The sequence below is a fragment of the Furipterus horrens genome, unplaced genomic scaffold (assembly GCF_987537825.1).
Source record: "Furipterus horrens unplaced genomic scaffold, mFurHor1.1.pri manual_scaffold_12, whole genome shotgun sequence".
Taxonomy (NCBI): Eukaryota; Metazoa; Chordata; class Mammalia; order Chiroptera; family Furipteridae; genus Furipterus; species Furipterus horrens.
Window position 1 is genome coordinate 26,513,580 of NW_028327182.1, and position 14,984 is coordinate 26,528,563.

A 14,984-nucleotide genomic window follows, 5' to 3' on the forward strand; every position below is an offset into this window, starting at 1 on the left:
AATAATCTTGGTATACTTTGTTTGTACTAATAAATTTCAATTTGCTGATATGTTTTAACATTACATGTTGTACTAATGAGAATATTCTAAGCAAGTCTCTAGTTAAACAGTTAAGTTAATCATAGCCACAAGTTAATTTCTTCAGTTTTCTTTGACTATATAAAATCATTATTTTAAAAAGATTTATAATGGAAAAGGAAAAATTCTCATGTTTCTAATCTTAGAACTTCAAGTGCGTTAACCAATGGTATTGAGCTAGGCTAATTTTTATCACTTGTTTTGGTTTTCTAGATTGCATTTTTTTTCCTTAGATACACATCCTAGTCACCACTTCAATACAATCAGCACTATTTTCTAAATTTGTACAAACTTATTTAAAAGGACACAAAACGACGTAATTGAAAACCCTGTGTTATCCTGCATGATTTATATTGTACCTCTATAGAAGACCATGATAATGAATCAAGGGATCAAAAATCTAGTTTTTTAAATTTAAAAATTGCCAGATATAATTTTCACAGCTTGTGGGCAGTAGCAGTTTAAACTTGCTAAAGTGAAAGTTATAAAATTAGAAATGACTTAAGTAACCAACTGCTGCTGATCTACGACTGCCTATGTATGTATCTCACTATGCTTCAGAAGTTCCTGCCTCACAAGGTACAGTCTAGCCATGCACAACTACCTACAATCTGATGAACCGAGAACTTAAAAGAGTGATCTTAATGAGGTCTTCACTATGATGCTTGGTTTCTCAGGATTCCTGTCCAGATATTCTTCCCCCCCTCAAAAAAAAAAAAAAAAAAAACAGAAGTTGCAATAGGCTTTATTGAAAGGACAAATTGAAAACATACATATGTTTTCATCCAGTTACTTTTCCTGGGGTGCATCCCCCACGGAACATGGCAACCTTATACCAGAAGATATGTACAAAATATCCAAAACAGCATTATGTGTTAAGGCCAAAAATTGCACACAACTCATTTATTTTGCAATAAAAATAAAATAAATGAACTACAAATACACGCAATAACATGCATGGATATCACAAAAATTTTGTAAGCTATGGATTTCAGACACCGGAGAATACACACAGTATTCTTCTGTATATAATATCCAAAAGCAATGCAAAGCTAGACCATAATGTGTTCAAAGGTACTAAGAATAACTGATAAACTGTACTATTAAGACTTTTGTATTGTTTCTGCATGTGCTTTATTTCACAAAAATGTTTTATAAGATTTTTTTAATAGACTGAAGTACTAAAAGCTGCTGATAAGATTTATTATTTTGTGGTGGACCTCTTACCAGCAGAGTCCACGGCGTTGTGGATGAGGGAATAAACACACAGTGACTGCAAGAATTCTGTGGAGAAGAGGGGACAGAACTGGCCACTTTCTAGAGGAGAAAACGCAGTTTGCCCCTGCCTTAACAGGTTTTTATTGACTTCTTAGGTGGATTACATCCAAGAAAATTGTGAATCATAGTGCCAATCATTGCTTTATATGATTATTACTTTTACATATTAGAGAAAAGAATGTTATTATGCATGGATGATAAGGATAACTTGTCTAGCCACAACCTGTTCTTAGAAATTGGCCCAGAATAGGCTCTAAGAGACTGGTTCAAGGTTACACGCTGAACATCTGTTGTTCTCAGCTCAGGATGAGGGAGTCCTTTAGAAGAAAGCAAGCTTTTTAACTATTATATAAATGCAGGCCTGGTCCCCCGCGGGAAAACCAGTGTGTGGAGTGGGTCCTGTGTGCCACCATGCTCCCAGTGGTTTTCCACTCTGGGGCTGAGCTACATTTGTCACCACCAAGCACCCCGGCTTTCCATACCACTTATATGAGTTTTGTTTACTTATGGTTATATTTTTTGATGATTACAATATTCCCAGGATTCTGAATCAAATAATAATACAAACCACACCTTATGATAAGAAAATAAACATGTCACATAATCAGGAGTCCTAATTCAGGTACACTTCATGGTTTATTGATGTGGTGTCACCTGTCTTCACTGGCCATTCAAGTTTGGTTTCTATATCATCTTATCCAGTGTCAGATGACTAAGTTCCTAGCAAGTGGGACTCACTTGAGCCTCTCTGTGCACAAATTCTCAGAATTGATCCTCTCCACTCAAAATATCCTTCTCCCTACAAAAGGAAAATAAACCAAAACTTCCTCCCATTATTGCTTCTGATTCCAAATCCAGGATATGTGCTATGTTGTATAGTACTCACATGCATCAGAAAATTTATCCATCTGCAACAGACAGCCTGGCAATTTTTTTTAAATGCCTTTTTTGGAAAAAGGAAGCATAAAAAAATAAAATAAAAATAGAACTATCCACTCAAGGTGGTTTTAGTGTAAGCATGTATAATAAACATGTGCTACAAATGGTGACATGATTTCCCGAGGGACAGAAATAGCAAGTAATTCCTTACCTGACAGTGGATAATTTTTCCTTTGTCAGCTACTTCATTTGGCAGCCTCTGGTTTGAAAATCTGGGAAATGCTGTAGTATTTACTTTTTTTTTTTTTTCTTCTTATAAGCACATCTGAGTTGGGACTGGGAGGATTGTCCTTTCCTGAGTATTGTGAGACTTCATGGATATTTGGGTTTCTTTAGCAGTTCAATAATTAAAAGGGTATTGTTAGTCAATCTTTAGCTTTCTTTGTAAATACTTAAAATAAGACTTGCCTATCATGAGGTGTCAAACTTGAAAAGGATATGAAGAGTTATTAAATTAGGGGGCTAACCTGGAGTAGGATAAGGAGAGGATCCACATTAAGGTGTAGCCTAGCACAGAATGTTAATTTAAACAGTTTGGAGAGTTTACATTTCAAAGGCTGGTCTCTGCATGGTGTCAGAGCATACTCAGAGTGAAGAAGGTGTCCAGGCTGGGAGACAGCAGTCCAGCACAGGTTGTCAGTTCAAGAGAGGTAAGGAGCACAGCCAAACAGGAAAGGGGATAGGGATGACAATAAGAAATTGATTACACTTAGGGTGTGTTATGGCTGAATTGTGTCCTTCTTAACTTACATGTTACAGTCATAACCTCTAGTACTATAGAAATAGGGTCTTTACAGATAAGATTAAGTTAAAATAAAGTCATCAAGATGGGCCTAATCCAATACGACTGGTGTCATAAGATGAGGAAGTCTGGACACAAATATGCAAAGAGGGAAGGCATTGTGAAGACAGTGAAGATGGCCATCTGCAAGCCAAGGAGAGAGGCCTGAACGGACCCTTCCCTCACAGGCCAGAGAAGAAACCAACCCTGTCAAAGTTTTGATCTCAGACTTCTAGTACCCAGAACTGTGAGAAAATCCATTTCTACTCCTAAAGCAATCTAGTCTTTTGTATTTTATTATGGCACTCCTAGCAAACTAATACATGACTATTAGTTATATTATGGAAAGTGGGAGCCAAGTTTTTCACTGTTAGACAAATAAGTTCTAAATATAAAAAGGAGGAAAAAACTAAAATTAACCTGGTTGTTTTGAATAAGAATTGGGTGTGTATCAATTAATATAACTCTATGTGTATATTCTCTGTCCAGTATCAGAGGGTCTTCAAACTGTTATATACACCTAGAGACTAAAACTTAGTTACCAAATAGCACCCATCTCTTAACAAATGCTAAAGGCTCTTAGAGAAATGACTGATCCAAGTTCAGGTTTGGAAAAGATGAGATGCACATGAGATATCTTTTTGTGTGCAAAAAATAAAATAATTACTCAGATAGTGATGGGGTCATGCCAAATAAACACAAAAGTCAACTTGCATATATTTCCACAGGTCGAATCTAGCACAATTTGAGCATAATGGGATTATTGCCACTTTAGCCAGTTTTATTTATGAAACTATAAACCAATAAAGAAACAAATACATTGATGAAAAAAATAATATTACACAGTTTCAAAGTACTTCTCCACAAAATTTAAACAATTTTTGAATTTTTTCTCTTTTTTATTTATTTTTATTTGTTATTGTTTATTCTATTACAGTGGTCCCATTTTTTCCCTTTTGCCCCCCTCCACCCAGCCCATTCCTCTCACCCACAGTCAATCTCCTCTCCATTGTCCATGTCCATGAGTCATTCATATACGTTCTTTGGCTAGTCCTTTTCCCTTCCTTCTACTATTCCCCCCACACCCTCCTCCTCTCCTACAACTATCAGTTCGTTCTACATTTCCACAAAACACCCTAAATAGCACAGCAATCTTGCAAAAGGAAAACAAAGTTGAACAACTCCTGCTTCCTGATATCAAAATATACTACAAGGCTGTAGTAACCAAAACAGCAAGGTATTGAGATAAAAACAGACCCATAGATCAATGGAACAGGACATAGAGCCCAGAAATAAAACTACACCTTTTTTGTCAGGTAAGATTTGACAAAGGAAGTAAAAACATACAACAGGGTAAAGAGAGTCTATTAAAATGTGAAATAAACCAGTAAGAGAAAGACAAATACTATAAGATTTCACTCATAAGTGGAACCTAATGAACAAACTGAACTAACAAGCAAAACATAGAGAGAATCATAGATGGAGAGCAGATGACGGCTAGTCATGTAGGGGGCGGGGTTAGGGGTGGAGGGTTTGAGCAAAAAGGAAAAAGGACTCACGGGCATGGATAACAGTATGGTGATTGCTGGGGGGAGGAGGTATAAGAGGACTAAATGATAATGGAAAAAATACAATAAAGATCAAATCAAAAAATGGTATTGGAAAAATTGGACAGTTACATGAAAATAAAAAAGAAACTAGAGCATCTTCTTACAGCATACACAAGAATAAACTCAAAATGATTTAAGACTTAAAAGTTAGACTTTAAACCATTAGAAATCCTGGAAGAAAAAAATAGGCATTAAAATATGAGACATTTCTTGTAGCAATATTTTTTCTGAAAAATCTCCTTGGACAAGGGAAGCAAAAGAAAAAATAAACAAATGGGACAACATTGAAATAACAAGTTTTTTCACAGCAAAGGAAACCATCAACAAAATAAAAAGACAACCCACTGAGTGGGAAAACATATTCACCAATGATATATCTGATAAGGAGTTAATATCCAAAATTTATTAAAAACTTATACAACTCAACACTGAAATAATCAATAATCCAATTAAAAATGGGCAAAGAACTCTTATACAAAGAGAACATAAAGATGGCCAATGGACATATTAAAATATGCTCAGCATCAGTAATCATTAGAAAATGCAAATTAAAACCACAATGAGATTTATAAAACACTGAGAAAAGAAACTGAAGAAGATACAAATAAATTGAAGCACATACCATGTTCATGAACAGGAAGAATTAACATCATTATAATATCCACATTACCCAAAGCAATTTATAGATTCAGTGCAATTCCTATCAAAATTCCAGTGATGTATTTTACAGAACTACAATATTTCAAAAATTTTTATGGAACAATAAAAGGCCCTGCATAATAACAGTGATGCTGAGAAAAATGAAAAAAAGTTGGAAGAATCATGCTACCTAATGTAAAACTATATATATTATAAGGCCATAGTAAACAAAACAGCATGGTACTGGCATAAAAACAGACACACAGGTCAATGGAACAAATTAGGGATCCCATAAATAAACCCACACCTTTATAGTCAATTAATATTTGACAGAGGAAGCAAGCGCATACAATGGGAAAAAGGTACTTTATTCAATAAATGCTGTTGGGAAAATTGGACAAATACATGTGGAAAATGAAACTAGATGGCCTTCTTGCATCACACACAAGAATAAATTCAAAATGGATTAAAAACTTAAATGTTAGACCACAAACCATAAAAATCATAGCAGAAAACATAGGCAGAAAAATCTCACACAGTGCTCATAGCAATATTTTATTTGGATGTATTTTCCTTAGGCAAAGGAAAATAAAGAAAAAATAAACAAACGAGACTACATCAAATTAAAAAAATTTTGCACATAAAAGGAAAATATCAGAAAAATAAAAAGACAAGTCACAGAATGGGAGCATATATTTGTCAGTATGTCGGACAAGGTGTTATTACCCAAAATTTATAAAAACTAACAAAACTCAACACCAAAACAAACAACCCAATGTAAAAAGTGGACAAGGGACCTGAATAGACAGTTCTCCAAAGAAGACATACAGATAGCCAATAGGCATTTGAGAAGATGCTGAATGTCACTACTCATCAGAGAAATGCAAATTAAAACCACAATGGATATCATCTCACACCTGTCAGAATGGCTATCATCAATAAAGCAACAAACAGCAAGTGCTGGAGAGGATGTGGACAATCTTGGTGAGAATGCGGATTGGTGCAGCCACTGTGGAAAGTAGTGTGCAACCACCTCAAAAAGTTAAAAAATGAAACTGTATTATAACCCGGCAATACAGCTACTAGAAACCCAAAACACTAATTCAAAAGACTCTGTGCGCCCCTATGCTCATTGCAGAGTAATTTACAATAGCCAAGATTTGGAAGCAGCCCGAATGCCCATCAATAGATGAGTGCATACAAAAGCTGCGGTACATTTACACAATGGAATACTACTCGGCCATAAAAAGCAGGAAATCTTACCTTTTGTGACATCATGGATTGACCTAGACAGTACTATGCTAAGTGAAATAAGCCAGTCAAAGAAAGACAAATACTGTGTAAATGATTTTACTTATATATATGGAATCTATTGAACAAAAGAAACTAACAAACAAAATAGAAACACACTCTTTGTTTAGAGATAAGGGGGGCTTAGGGACGTGGAGTGAAAAAAAAATGAAGGAATTAAGCACAAAATAAAAGGAAAGCAAGTGCATAGATAGGCAACAGTATGGTCATTAACTGAGTAAAATGGGGGTCAGAGGAAGCAGGAGAGGGTATGGGGATAAATGATGATGGGAAGATACATGACATGGGCAGTGAACACACAATACAATATACGGATTCTATATTATAGAATTGTACACTTTAAAACTATATAATTTTATTAATCAATGTAACCCAAATAAATTTAATAAAAGATAATTTTTTAAAAAGAGCTACATGCATGGAATGGTACTGCTCAAAATAGATTTAATTTTCTAGACAAGACTGTCTAATTCAAGTATAATAAACATGCCTTGAATGCACCCCATCTAGGATAAAGCTGATCTCTGTCCTGAGAGAACAAGCAAATGTCTCCTATGGATATTTTAAAAGCAATATATCTGCAAAAATAATAAGAATTGTATGTTTTTAGCACCAGCATTTGGCCTTTACCTTGAATATCAGGTATAACTAAAACTCAGCAGCCTGTGATATACTTAGGATACACAATTAATGTAATTCAATGAATCGCATTAATCTGATTGTGCATATTAAAATAAGTTAAGTCCCCATTCTATGTGACTGCATGATGTTCTGTCTTTGAACAGCTCATCCTACTCAAGTACCATGGACCTCTCCAATGGATGCTTTATTTTTTAGCCCATAAATCTTTCCTGGACTTACTTAATTAACAATCTAGTTCTCTGGTCCTTTAATGCTCTATCCAGATACGGTTAGTCATTTTTCTTGGTATGAATCAAGATGGCTATTAAATGGTTTAACAGGAAACTATAATCAAAGGAAATATTTGATATTATACCACAGATAGTATAATACAGTTTAGGATTCCTGTACGGTGGAGGGATTTTTTTCTTGTCATAGTCTCAGTGCAAACAACTTTTTATCATGCCAAAAAGAAAGGGCAGATTATACAACTTTTATCAGTGTTTTGGAAAACTCAGAGAGGAAGGAAAGTATCAGCAGAGCAGTAGTGAGAAAGAATTAGAAAAATCTCTCCATGATGCAAAATTAGGAATATTTTTATAAAGAATGCTTAAAAGATCAAATAGTTTTACATTCCAGAAATGTCTGTTTTATGTGCATGTGTACCTATGTATGCACAGTTGCAGATGTCTGAACACATTAGCGACAGGACTAGGAGGCTCACAAAAGCAATAAAAAATACAGAAAAACTCAGAACTAGAGTTGAGAGAGTGAGAACTCTGCTATCTTGATTTTTAAAGAAGACAAATGGTATCAGTAGACAAAAAACCACTTTTACATAAAATAGAATAATCCATAGGAGAAAAACAGTGCACAATACCAATATTATTTCCAGCTAAGACCTGTTTTAAAACAAACTAATTGTACTAATTCTCATTTTATACTTGCTCACACTTTGTTTACACTCTAAGTTCCTTGCTTCTCTGCCATACTTGTCTGCAGGAAGAATATATTTCCCACATCCATTGATTCTGGGCTAGCCGTATAATTGACTTCAGCCAGTGGCATGCAAATGGATATGACATATAATATGTCTACGCTATAATTATAAATGCCATTGCATGGCTTGATTATGCATTGCCACCTGGACCATCCTTGAATGTTGGCTTTCTTTTTTCATAACATGATGAGAAGACATGTAGAGCTGAGATAGGTCCAAAGAAATGTGGCTGAAAATTCCTCAGTTAAACCCAGTAGAGTTACAGCCAAACTCATGTAATAAACTTAAGGAATAAATGATTATTGCTTTATGCCTTTGAGATTTGGTGTTTTTTATAATTACTGGGGAAAAAGCTGAGTAATGTACCTTAAAGGATACACTGGAAGTAAATATAAGTACCATGGTTTTTAAAATAATTTTATATATGTAATTATATATTTACTATATCCAAATGTTATTATTTAGTTACACTATCTAGCATATTGTGCCTCATTTATTCCAACATTCTGATTAACAACGTCACATTTTTTGGTATGTCCTTTTGTTTGTTTTATCCTGGTTTTGTAATGTAGTCCCAAAGTAATAGGTTAACAAATCCCTTCAAGCTTTATTAAGGAAAGATTTATAATTCCAAAGAACCCAATTAATAATGTATAGTCATGACTGCAATGTCACAGATGTGCAGTATAAGTTAGCAATCTTCTTTACTACAAAATGAAGTATTAGTAAAGGATTTTTTGCTAGCTGGATTTGAAATGGCCTATAATATGCACTATTTAACAGTCAATCTCAATTTATAATGTGCTTTACTGCTCCTTTCTCTCACTACTGCTTTTTCTTTTAAAATATGGAAATTGTTAGTTAATGACTCTCTTCTTAATATAAATGAAATGTAAATCAAGAGAAAAAATTCAGACTAAAGGGGAAAATGGTTAGTTCTTTAAAGTTGCTAAATTTTTTCTAATACCCTAAATAATATTTCCCAGAAGGAATAAAAATAATTTCTAATATACCATATTTGTTATTGGAAAATTGCCTCAAGTACACAGATAATAGAGCAAATAGACTACTTGTTGATTGTATAATCTGAAAAATGTTTTCCCAATATGTGTATTCCAAGAGGAAATTTGAATTTTACATTGCATGATTTGTGTATGAAATTCAATATACAATGCGGTTTGTAATTTTTGATGCTCAAGAGGAGTTTCAAAGCCACTCATCTTCCTACACGAAGTTCTATTATCTATAAATTTAGCAATTTCTGAAATGGTCAAAATAACAATACCACCCCCCCTCAACAACCCAAACCTGAAACAAGCAAGAAAAATAAGTAAATAAAGAAACTGAGACAACAAATATTTGAGAGAACTGAGACAACAAATATTTGAGAGTAGACTTATTTTTATAACAGAGTGTAACTAGTACTATCCTCTGCCATTGAGACTCTAGAGCAAGTAGACACTACAAAAAAATGGGGTTTAAATGTGTATGAATCATATTATAGGGAAGATTAAGGCTATTAATATTATGAATACATTGAGTATTATTATTCCCTAGAGGAAACCTTTGGGGTTTTAAAGTATCGCAGTTAAGTGATTCACGGTGCTCTATCTTGTTCTCTTTTTTCTTTCTTTCCTTTGTATATAACCCAAGGGCTTCATGTAATTTCCCTAGCTATGGGTTTAAATGTCTGATCTCTTTTTCTGCTAAACATTTTGTTTTTCCGTGTTAACCTTTTTTATCCATCTATATTTAGCTTCGTCTGTAAATACTAAAAGTGCTGACTGAACTATCTCCAAGGAGAATAAAAGTGGAGCTGAAAATCAAGGAAATAAAGAAAATAATTTTAACTGTAGTAATTTTTAAGAGTATTTAGTAGTGAAACAGGACAAATTCCTAAATAGGTTGTCCTCTGAAATGACAGCATATGGTACTATCACTTGCACTAACTCATTAGCATTTGCCATAGCTTCAGAAAGCATGTAGGCTAAATTTTTCTCTTGGTTTTATAGGAAAGAAAATCTGCAATGCTCATGGAGCTAAAGGTCACATAACTAGTTCCTTGGTAGATTACTAAATATCAACAAGATACTCTGTTTTCCACGGGAGCGTACTTTCATTTTAAAAATGTTTCCTTAGTTAACCCATGCATTCTTAGTAAAAACTTGGCTAATCATTCAAGATAACATTTTGTATTATGAACTGATTTCATTTACTTGTTAATATATTTAAGGGATAAGTATGAGTTTAAATAATCTTTACAGTGTTTTTGTTTTTAAATGTCATCAGGACCTTCAGTTTCTGCTCAGACATGTAACACACGTGGAAGTAATCACTTCCTTACAACAAGAAAAAAGTTGAACAATTTAAAAATCAACTCATCGTAGATCCATCAGTGAATTTAAGTGATACTGCTGCCCTGAAAACTTGACAGATCTGCAAATATGAAAAATCCCAGTTGCCCATTTCCCTCCCGCTGCTGTTGTCCCAGACCTGGCGACTCCTGGCCGGGTGACTCCGGAGGCACCCATTGAGCCATAGCAGACCCCAGTCACCGAGGGCCTTAGCCCCAGTGTCTACATCAATCTCGGAAGTTTCAAGGAAAAGTTCCTTCGCAAGGCTTTGAGAACCCAATGGGGCCCTTACCTATGGCCTCTTCGACTTCCACAGAGGTCAGAGCCAGCCCTGCCAGCTCATGATGCGCACCCAGGTAGCTGCCCAGGGCTTCAAGGTCTGGCTGCATCCGCTCTGAAGTCGGACCCTGAGCCCACCACCTGGCTTTGAAAGCTCTGCTGCGATCATTCCCAGTCCCAAGAGCAACCACCCGTCCTGCCACCGGACTTACTCCTTACTCTCTCTTCTCCCTTGAAAAGCTCCTGTGTTAATGGGGAGGAAGCGGCCAATTGAGTAACACATCCCTCCCACCCCACCCGAGCCATCTCAGGTTCTGTTCTGTTTGGGAGTTGCAAGCTTCTATTTCTGTCACCTTAGTTAATAAACTGATCCACTCATAAAAAATAGAAAAATCACAGTTCATCAGGAACAGAAAGTGTTGCTAGAGCCACAAAGTGGTAGGCAGACTTAAACAATAATTGAGTCAATGCTTAAAACTAAGTATGGCCTAGTGTAAAAGATAATACCTCCTGGGGCCCTACCTTGTGAGGCTTCTCCACACTTTTTTTTAGTTTTACTGTCAGAAACCCCACCAAATTTTCAAGGTAAAGAGCAAATAAAAAGCCTCTTGTACTTCTAGCAGGCAGAACAGAGAAGTAACCATTTTGGAATAAAGCCAGAGGGCTCTGTTCTCCTTAACAAAGATCTTCCTTCAAAAGAAACAGGTTTTCCAAGGGTTAATGAACAGAGCCTAGTCAACTTGGGGAAGAGGAACATCCAAATGCATCCTGTATATGAATGTTCGTAGTAGCTTTATTCTTGATTGCCCCAAATTGGACAAAACAAAGATGTCCATCAGTAGGTGAATGGATAAGGACACCATGATAAAAAAAATAAAATACTATAATAAAAGGAAATCAAGTCACAAAAAAAGGCGAGACCTTAAATGCATATGGCTAAGGGAAAGAAAAAAAGGTCTGAAATGCTGCATATTCTGTATTTCTGTCCATGTAAAATTTGCACGGGACAAAGTTAGTCAGGGAGAACTTAGGCAAGACTATTTCAGTAGAAAGAGACTGAATCCAACCAAGTCTTCTGAAACAAAAGCCAGAAGGGGCGTTGAGCCCAGGGGCCGTCTAGTGGAAAAGCATTGAAAGAAGTTAGTGGAGAGATTGATGAGAGGTACAGAGTGCATTGAGTTACTCCTGAGTAAATGTTATTCCTGATCAAAAGATTTCCCCTTTAATTAGACTACTTGTGCTTGATAATTGGTGCCCATAGAAGTGAGCCTCTACCCTGAACTAGACGAGAGGATAAGGTTGCTATCTCCTACCACATTTAAATTTCAAAGAGACGGTTAACAGATCCTTAACAAAGGCATTTCCTGGGTTTGTGAAACTGTCTTGCATGGGCAAAGGTGTACATACATTTCAAAAGGGGAAAGAAAGTATTCGCAATTACAAGTTATCTAAAATAAAAGCTCTAAGAAAAGGAAGGTTAGGGGGTTATAGTCAGAAAAATTAAAACTGTCTAAATTTTAGTTAAGCTGAGAAATATGACAGCAGTGTGGGTCAATTCCAACTATATGACATTTTGAAAAAAAAAAAAAGACTACAGAGGTGGTAGAAGGATCTGTGGTCGCTGGGCTGTGGGGAAATATATAAGGAGGGCAGGAATAAATAGGTGGAGCACAGAGAATTTTTCAGGTAATGAAACTGTTCTATATGATACCATAAAAATGGATACAAGACATCTTATAGAACTGTACAACATAAGGAAGAACACTAATGTAAACTAGGACATTTAGTCAATAGTAACATATCAATGTTGGCTTATTAATTGTAATAAATAATAGTGGGGACTGTAGGTGGTGAGAGGGCTGGAGAGTAGAGGTGATATATCAAAATACTTCACACTTCACTCGTTTTTCTGTAAACTTAAAACTGCTTTGAAAAAATAAAACATTTTTAAGTCATCATAATCTTTTATATTACCCAGTTGTTTCATGTTATTACTCTTGCCAGGTGTTTTCACAAAGCAGTATCAGATTATTCTGAATATTTGCTATATATTACTTGAGATTAAATTACCCTTAGATAAAACATAACAAAATTGCACATTATTAATATAACAATTTTGAAAACAAATTTGAAAACAATTTATTTCATGCTTGTTTTATATTGATAATTTAATGTACTCATTTTGTCTTTTCCACATAGAACGTTCCCTTCTAAAGCTTGCCTTACCTGAATTAACTTATTTTTTCATTAAATTTTCTATCATTTCATCAGTTTTGAAAGAAACTATCTTACCTTTAGTGTGTTTCTGTCTACAAAATTGCATCGACAGAATCTGAATTATTTTTTCATAGACAAATTGTAAGTCCCCTCTTCTAATATATATGAACTGTCAGTCTAGAAAAAAACTTGCTTCTTGGTCAATTGCCCTACTGCATTGGTATATAGCTGCTTGTATAAACATATTAAGATACGTTTTTCCCAAAATTAAAAGTTATAATACTGAGATAGGCATAAAGCAGACTATTTGATAAGTGATGTTTGCAGTTAGCAAAAAATAGTATCTTTTTATGTCACTACAGGTTCCGTTTTTGGTGAAGAAACCATCCAGTAGGCTACAGAAGATGACGTTCTCAAGCCCATTGTTTACAAAGACATAACATATTATAAATTTATTATAAAAGACTGTCTATACTTGTTGAAACCAAACACACTTGTCTCCAGAAAGTAAGGATAATAAAGATAAAAAAATTCACAATAGTAGATTCTCTGAACCTGACTTTTCATTTGGCATAGTCATTTGGGTTGGTTTACAAATTGCCTGTTATAAGTGTTTGACAAGGTAGTTTTAAATTTTATTTCATTTGAAAAAATGCAGATAAATTATAATTTACTTTCTTAGCCATTTAATAAAATAAAAAGTAATTTTGATAAACACAATAGAATGTTATTTATAGGATTCTATTTCATATCTTTGTAGTTAGATTCTTCTAGTGTTTTACTTTTTAAAAATTTGACCAAAGATCTATTGGTCATCAGCAAATTGTAAATCAAAAAAGAAAAACTTGCTGTTTGTAAGGCAGGTGTTCACTATTAATTTGCCTCTCTCTGTCTTGCAGAGTTCTGAAAAACAGAGGCCCTGGGGTCAATTTTCAAAGTTCAGATCCCAGGTGTATTCTTCCTTTCTATGAGACACTGGGCAGTTATTAACTGTCTCTCGCATGATGCACATGTGGCATTTAGCTCTGTGCCTGACACCAACTAAATGATCAACAAATGTCAGTAACATCTATTATTGTTTTTGTCTGAGCCAAAGAAAAATTTTCATCCACTTTCTCCCAAGTGAATCTTCCCATTTAGTTCTATGTTTTGGTCTGAGAAAAACAAGACAACAACAAAAACCCACAATTTGTTCCTAATTGACTTCCAGAATTGTGAGAAGAGGCAAAATTATATTTATAACTTGATACATCAATCCAGGGAGTAATTCCTTTGAAATTTACAACTCCAAGTCATAGTACTATCTTAACTGTGCAATAACTAGGTATTAGGTAATTTAAACAAATACAGAGTTACCAGACTTTTACTTAAACATGTAGTATCTATCCTTCTCAGTATATGAAAAGAGAGAAGCTTTATGAATTGTTCACTTATGTGTATTTGTGGATCTCAGAATGCCTCGCAGTTAGAAATGTCTAAATAAAAGTTTATTAAGTAAGTGAATGAATAAACTACAAAGTAAACAGAAATGATAGACTTAATATCAATTCCTTCTTTTCTTAAAAAAATTTTTTATTATTCATTTTAGAGAGAGAGGGGAGGGGAAAGAGAGAGAGAGAGAGAGAGGAAGAAACATCAATTTGTTGTTCCAATTATTTATGTATTCATTGGTTGAGTCTTGTTTTGTACCCTCGGAGGAGATCGAACCCACAACTGAGCTACCTGGCAGGGTTATCCTTTCTTTTCTTCTACTTTGTAGCTCATCTAAGGGCAAAGACAAATCAGAATTCTCTCATTCTGGAAATTGTTTTTGTTCATACTTATTGGACTCTCACGGAATTTGTGTAAAACAATTACAAGGCATCTTCTGACCAATT

General features: G+C 34.8%; 1 pseudogene; it reads left to right on the forward strand.

Annotated features, from left to right (window-relative positions):
• The first annotated feature begins 2,863 nt into the window (after positions 1-2,863).
• Positions 2,864-11,041, forward strand: LOC149995971 (HIG1 domain family member 2A, mitochondrial pseudogene; annotated as a pseudogene).
• Positions 11,042-14,984: the final 3,943 nt, after the last annotated feature.